Genomic DNA, 7,957 nt, shown 5'->3' with positions numbered 1-7,957 from the left:
TGTGTGTGTCTGTGCCTTTGTCTGTGTACTGGACTGTATAAACATGCAGAGACCAGAAGATGGCAGGTGTCTCCTTGCAATCTGCACTTGATTCTCTTGAGATGGTCTCTCACCATGCCTAAACTTCAGTGTTGACTTCGGCCGTACACCCTTTTCTTTGGTTCTAGCGATTCGAACTCTGGTTCTTGTGCTTGCGTGTGGGCACTCTGGCCTACTGAACCATCTTCTTCGGCCTCCTTTTAATCTTGGTTCTTCTTTTACCTAGACATCCAAAACCAAATGACCTGCCTATTCCTGTTCTTTAGCTGCAAAATGTGAGGTAACCCTGATTTCTATCCATAATTTTTTACCAACCAGGTGGTGGAAGCATAAGTCCTACCTGAGAGTCTCTCTGCTCTAGATCTGCCCCAGTGGCCTGGGTCCCTCTGCCTGGGCTCTATGACTTAAGGAAAGCTAGAGAGCTTCTGGCAGAGTCTGGATCTCCACCAGTGAATGATTCTAGACAAAGCCTGGTCCACAAGAACCAGGGAAGCTCAAATTCTCCCCCAAAGACTCTGGGACCACTGCTGAGCAAAAGTGAGATTTCTCTGAACTTAGTCTGTTTAATTGAAAGGAGCCCACAGTCTGAATCATGTCAGCCTTAGGAGGAGACTCAAGGTGCAACTGTCCATATCAATAAAATTCATTCATAAGCGTAACACATACAGCAGTCATCACACACTTTAGCCACTCCATAGGAGGCTGTGGTGAACTGGGCCTTTGTGGCTCACATCTGTCATCCCAGCACTCTGGAGCCTGAGATAGGAGAATCATGAGTTCAAGGCCAACCTGATGGATACAGTGAAGCTTTGCCTTGGACAGGAAATAAAATATATGTTTTTAAAGAATCAGGGTGGAGTGATGGGGCAGCCTATGATGCTGGCACAGTGGGAAAGCTACCAAAGCAGCAAGAGAGTAACACACCTGTCCTATGCTGCAGGTACCCCAGAAGACAGGCTGCATAAATGCTAACACAGGTCTCAGTGCTAAGTCAGCAGTTCTCAAACTGCCCCTTCACAGGGGGTCGAATATCTGATGTCCCTCATATCAGATATTTGAATTACATTTCGATTCATAGCAGTAGCGAAACTACAGTTGTGAAGCAGCGATGAAAATAATTTTATGGTTGAGGCGGGGAGGAGGGGGGGTCACCACAACATGAACTGTCGCAGCGTTAGGGAGTGAGAACCACTGCTCTAAGCTGCTCATCTAGCAATTCTGACGGAAACTGTTCAGCCAACTCTGTAGTGAAAAGATAAACAGCCAAAAGCTGCTGGGTATCAGTATTATTGTAATATTCCCTGTATCGAAAACCTGTAACTGAAATCCACAGGTAAAAAGTCACAGTAAGCAGCAAGTACTTGGAAACTTGTCCGTTAAGGTTTCCCCTTACAGAACTGCTGTGAGGTTTCTTTTTTTTTAACCCTCTACAGTTGAGAAAAAGCAAAAAAACTCTCATAATTGGTTTCTAAGGAAATCATATAAAGGTCATGATACTAACAGAAGCTTTAAATTGTTATTTCCAACAAGACAGAAGCCTCCGAAGGAGAAAAAAATATTTCTTTTGAGAGGCGGGACATCGCTTGCTAACCGTCAGCATCAATCTTCTCAATTCATTTCAAAGAGCGAGAGTTAACGAAATCATTTTACAGTGACTTCATTTCCTGCTGCTCCTTCAAAATCCAGAATACAACAAATATTTGCATAGGCTTATTATTCACACTGAATCATGAATAATTCACTTTGTGCAGACAGCTGGATAAACAAGAGATCTGGAGTTTCCTTTTCTAGGTTCCTTCTCATTGGCTGCAAGGAGACTAAATTGCTGTTGATTTTATTTGATTTCCAGTGATATCCTGGTCTTCTTCCCAGATGGGCGAACCTCATCCTTTTGGAGTTTTTTTTTTTTTTTATTTTCAATTTACTTCTTTCTTTCAGTTCTGTAGTCTGCAACAGTAACCACGTCTCTCTTCAATTTTTGTGAATTAGAATTTTTTAAAGCTGGGTTTACTTTTGCATGAGCGTTCTCTTGGTGATAAGAAGGCTTCCTTCAGACTGCACTGTCACTGTCCCTGGCTGTCAGTCACTAGCCATTTCACAAGTACTTGACTATCTATCCCCCAAGCTGGCTCTCATTTCCCTCTGCTCCTCCCAGGTCTACGTGAGGAAGGGAAGCATGTATTACTGTACAGGGATTTGCCCAAGGCACTGCAACCTCTGAGCAAGGGGCAGACTTCCCCAAAGGTCAAGGATGTTTCCCTCTGCCATGAACGTCAGTCATCAAAGCCTGATAGTAAACCTGTGGTTTAGGAGGGAGCTAAACTTTCCGTAATTCACCTAGACCAGTTGGTGGGGGTTATAGTATATCCTTGGGAAACCTCTGCTCTTTGTCACAGCCTGGCAAACAACTAGGAGTTTAGCCGCCCACCAAAAGGTCACGCATCCACCCTCGCTCTATGTGTTGAAGACAAACATAGACCTAAGTTGGTAACACACATTCCAGATATGAACGTCCTAGAAAATGTAGGGTGAGCATGCTGGAGAAATCTATCACCATTTGACTGAGCTCAAAGGAAATACTTAATACAGTGTGATGTATTAATTAATACCCTGTGGTGGATGTCACACATATTATCGTTGTTAATTATCATAACAACCCTTTGAGATAGGTGCAGTCTTTACCCCCACTTTACAGATAGGAGAACAAGATACAGAGAAACTGAATAATTAAAACAGGAAACGGTACAGGGAGGATTTGAACCTGGCACTCTGGCTCCAATCCTGTGCTTTTCATCATTTCTGTGTTCTCTCTCTCTCTCTCTCTCTCTCTCTCTCTCTCTCTCTCTCCCTCCCTCCCTTCCTCTCTTCCTCTCTCTATTTCTCTCTATTTATCTCTTTCTATTTCTTTCTATTTTTATTTCTCTCCCTCCCTCTCTCTCTCTCTCTCTCTCTCTCTCTCTCTCTCTCTCTCTCTCTCTCTCTCTGTGTGTGTGTGTGTGTGTGTGTCCAGGTGCAGTCATCTATGTATGTCCATAATGGAGGCCAAGGTTGATGCTGGGTATCTTCCTCTGTCGCTCTTGCTCTTCTGTTCTCTTCTGTCCTGTTTATACAAGGTCTCTCGTTGAACTCACAGTTTTGACTACATTGGATCTCCAACAAGCCCCTGGGATCCACTGATCTCCACTATCCACCCCATCACTGAAGTTATAGTCGTGCTCTACCATGCCCAGCATTTGCATAGATGCCCGGGATTAGAACTTCGACATTTGTGCCCACACAGCAAGTCCTGAGCTTCTGTCAAATGGTTTTCTTAGTGTACTTGGTAAATACTTGCCCAGTGAAATTTAGAAGCACTCAAGATCAGTGGAGCAAAGTGAGGGGGCCATTGGTTTAGCAAATGCCTTATTTGAGAGCTGTCTTGAAAGTGAACGAAATAAAACTTTTAAACAAAAATGTAGCCTAGAAACATGGTGACTTTTTCCCTCTTCCAAGCACTTTGCCTCCTGTGCACTTCTTATGGTTCAGTTTCTTATTTGAGAGGTAGGGGAAAGAGATGTGTGTGTCTGAAGAAAAATGATGGCTAATCAACCGGAAACTCAATGTCCTTACTGCAGCTTGGTGGCCTCAGATTGTGCATGCACATGGCTGTCTTCTGTCTTCTGTTGGCACTGAGTGCAGTGGTGATGATGACTGGGGGGAGTCCATAGAAAACAAAACTATTACTATGCGTTGCCACTGATTAAACAGAGATCTCTACGCCAGGACGGTTTGCTCGTTGGTACTGCAGGTTCCAGCTTGGCTGAGTTGTACACCATCTTGTTCATAGCGCAGGAAAGTGCTGGGCTAACCTCAGAAGCAGGGAAGGAAGCCGGCCTTAAAGACTTTCCCCGGGGCTGGAGAGATGGCTCAGTGGTTAAGAGCACTGACTGCTCTTCCAGAGGTCCTGAGTTCAGTTCCCAGCAACCACATGGTGGCTCACAACCATCTGTCATAGGATCGGACACCCTCTTCTGGTGTGTCTAAAGACAGCTACAGTATATACATAAAATAAATAAACCTTAAAAAAAAGACTTGAGGTTGGGGATTTAGCTCAGTGGTAGAGCGCTTGCCTAGCAAGCGCAAGGCCCTGGGTTCGGTCCCCAGCTCCGAAAAAAAGAAAAAAAAAACTTTCCCCTTGTCGACTGAAGAGGATTAACTTATTATTACTTGTTCTGCATAAGTCATGGCTCTTCTGTATGTCCTGAACTTGCCTTAAACCGTCCACCTGCCTCCACTCCGTTTGGGCTGGGATTACAGACACACACTACCACACCGACTCCATTGATTGAATTTCTTTTTTTTTTTTTTTTTTTTTTTTTTGGTTCTTTTTTTTCGGAGCTGGGGACCGAACCCAGGGCCTTGCGCTTCCTAGGTAAGTGCTCTACCACTGAGCTAAATCCCCAGCCCCCCATTGATTGAATTTCTAACTCTGAAAAGAGGCGGGGAAAACAAACAGCAACCTTCAGAAAAAGGAAGACTGATGCCCATCTCTGGGGGAAGAAGGAAAGAGTGGAGGTGCGCCTGCGAGCGGTTGCCCAGCCTCAGGTGGGCAAGTGGAGAGGCCAGGTGAGCATTCAGAATGCCGCTCCGGGAGTTCCTCTCGTATGCACATAAATTTCCACAGTAAGTACCTTCTGGAATTTGCATCCACCGTGTTGCTCTTCTTAACTTCCTGTCCAATGTTTGGACTTGAATTGTGCTACCAGAAAATCAGTGCATATTAATTACTAAGCCAAACCTCTTTCTTCTTGGAAGCTAACACTCACTAATGGGAGCTGTATATCCTCCTTCATCCTCCTGCTTGTCCCTTTAAAACACTTTCCCCCCCCCCCATTTCCCAGTCCCTGGGCTAAGGTATCCTGGGAGCGATGCAGAAGGCACCGTTTGGAACTAGGATGTGAGACCAGGCAGAGAAATGGATAAAATGCAGTTTGTCTTCAGCCCTAAAACTAAGGCCAATCTCCTTGCATACAATATTTTGAAACCTAATCTCACCTCCTTGTGTCTATGTCTTCCCTTGTGGTTTGGGGGGGAACGACAAAGTACGAGGACAGCGTACTAATCAGCCATTCCACTTACAGCCTGTGGCAGAAGGTCTGTAACACCTTCTGCTGTTGAAGGTTACAACTCCATTAGCCTTCAGACTCTGAAGATGCTCTTCCAAGGCAAGAGTCAAAGATTTGGGGAGCCGTGAACATCAAGGGTAGTCTTTCTTCAGGGAAGGTTTAAACATAACTAACATCCATCTATTGGTTGGATACATGGCCATACACTACCTGGTAACATTTCATCCAGGAACACAGTGCAGGTGCAGAGGTGGTCCCATGAGATTGTATCACTTCCTCACACGGATGCCAGCTTAGGGTAAGGACACTCTGTGTTTGCACAATGATGAAATTGCATAACCATAAACTTCTCAGGTCGCTTCCCTGTTGTTAAGTGACATGAAATTGCATGGCTTTACTCCACAGCCCAGAGAGCCTAAGCCAGCTGCCCCAGCCATGGTTTATGGAGGAGGCAGGGCCTAGTGTTTCGGTGGGTGTCCTGTGGCTTGGCTGTCCCCTCCCTCCACACCTAGCCAGTTCTACTGTAGCCTTATTACAGTGTAGTCAGGTGTCAGCCAATAGTCAGGATTTGGCCTTGGCGTCCCTCTACCCTCTCCTGAGAGGCCCACTGCTTCCTGCTATCCCTGTGTCCACACCCCCTGCCTTCCATTCCTCCAGAACTTCCGAAGGCCACTCTACCAATCCTGCTGTCCTGAAAAGCCACTTAGAACATCAACCTAGATATTTTCCCCCACAGTTAGATTCATATGAACTACGCCTTTTCTCTACTTGGAAGCCAATTCTGCCAAGACACTGCAGACAAGCAATGGCAAATATTCTAAGACCCCAAAGCCCTGAGGGTCACTAGTCACTTGTGTAAGCATGAGCAAGTCATTCAGCCTGACAAGAGTCATCTGTGAATGGACAGAAATTAGGAAAAAGTGAAACAGTTTACACTATTCATATACATCATATAGTCACGATCACTGTATACATGAAGTAATTTCCTCTTTCCCTCTACATTTTTCAATTATTACTTTATGTGTGCAAGTGTTCTGCCTGTGTGTGTGTGTGTGTGTGTGTGTGTGTGTGTGCACTATATGCACTCCTAGCACCCACACAGTTCAGAAGAGATTGCAGGATCCCTTAGAACTGGAGTTAAGGATGATTGTGAGCTACTCTAAAGGTCCTGGGAACTGAGCCCAGGTCCTCTACAAGAGCCGCAGTGCTCTTAACCACGGTGCCATCTCTTTTTTAAAGCAAATTTTTCTTTTTTAAAGCAAATTTTAGGATGCTATTCTCTTCCTCCCAGATTTTTGCCATGGTCTATGAAGTAGCCTCCCAGCCTCCAAACTTGGGCATCACCACATCTTTCCCCAGGCCGGGCGAGGGGCTGGATAGAGCCTGTCTAGAGTATAAATGTGCATAGGTCTATTCTCTGCCTAAAACCTTCAGCAGTCCCCAGGGTCGAGGTGCTGGCCTGCCGGCAGGTTTAGCATTGCTGAAGCACTGTATGCTCTGGCCTCTGTGCCTATCTCTTGGCGTATACCCTGCCCCTTTCTGCCCCCCATGCTTTGAGTATGGGCTCTTTTCCTGCAGCCTTTCACCATCACAATCTTCATAGACTTCTATTGGATCCTTACTTCCTTCTGAAGCCTTTGTGACATGGGCCCCTCTCTCACCCACTTGTCTTGTACCCAGAACGGTCTGGCTGCCTGGCCTCTCCTCACACCCTGAACTGTAAGCTCCCTGGGAAGAGGCAGAGAAGAAGGCGTCCTTGCCCTACCCCCTGCCTCAGGGCGAGTGCAGAAGAAAGAATGAATGAGTCCCTGGCATCTGTCCTGGAACATAGACAGTGCTCAATTATTTTTTTTAAGCATGTTACTCTTGAAAATATTTGCATTTCAAAATCCCCGTGCTTTTTGCATTTCAAAACTCAACCATCAAGGCTGTGTAAGACAGTAATTGGAACAGAAAGCTCGAACAAGAAATACAGTAGTTCTCAATGCAGAGAGGGGAGGGAAAACTGATAAGGACAGTAGTGTTGTGACATGGTTAGCCTTAGCTCTATGGCAGATGGGCAGGCATCCCAGCTGACGCTTGGAATACTCCTGTGACCGGGATCGGACTCACATTTCAGAGTATACAAGTTGTGTGTCTAAAATCAAAAGCAACAGAAAGCCCGTGAATTAGCTTAAGAGGGGAGCCGGAGGCAGACCTCTGTAGTAAGCATGGAGGGTGTCTCCTGGACGCCAGGCATGGAGCTGGTGTTTGCACAGGAACTAGTGCTTTAGAAACCTGAGGTTTCTGGGAGTTTGTTCCTGTTTCTCTCCCCCATAGACAACTTATCCTTTTTTTATTTTTAATTGTCATTACATTTGTATTGATTTATGGGGTGTCACTCATACATGCCCTAGCATGTGCGTGGAGATCGGAGGATAGCTTGTGGGAGTCGGTTGTCTCCTTCCACTGTGTAAGTCTTGAGTTTCAAACTCAGGTCGTCGTGCTTGGCAGCATGCGTCCTTGATAAGGACTCTGACCGGAACACTGTTATAGGTTCCTCTTGTTGCCGTGGTAAAGCAACCTGGGGAGAAAAGGGTTTCCATGTCCTAATCTATCACCGAGAGACAACAGGACAGGAACTTAAAGAAGAAACCATAGACGTCTACTTGCTGGCTTGCTTTCTAGCTGACTTCCTTGCACAGGCTGGGACCTCCTGCCTAGGGAATTGCACCATTCATAGTGGACGAGGCCCTCTTAACATCGGTTAAGACGGTCACAGATTAACCTGATAAAGACAATTACTTGGAATGTTTTTTGTTGTTTTAGGCGGT

The sequence above is a fragment of the Rattus norvegicus genome, chromosome 14, assembly GCF_021556685.1.
Source record: "Rattus norvegicus strain SHRSP/BbbUtx chromosome 14, alternate assembly SHRSP_T2T, whole genome shotgun sequence".
Classification (NCBI taxonomy): domain Eukaryota; kingdom Metazoa; phylum Chordata; class Mammalia; order Rodentia; family Muridae; genus Rattus; species Rattus norvegicus.
The sequence above is the reverse complement of the archived record's forward strand: the minus strand, read 5'-3'. Positions refer to the sequence as shown.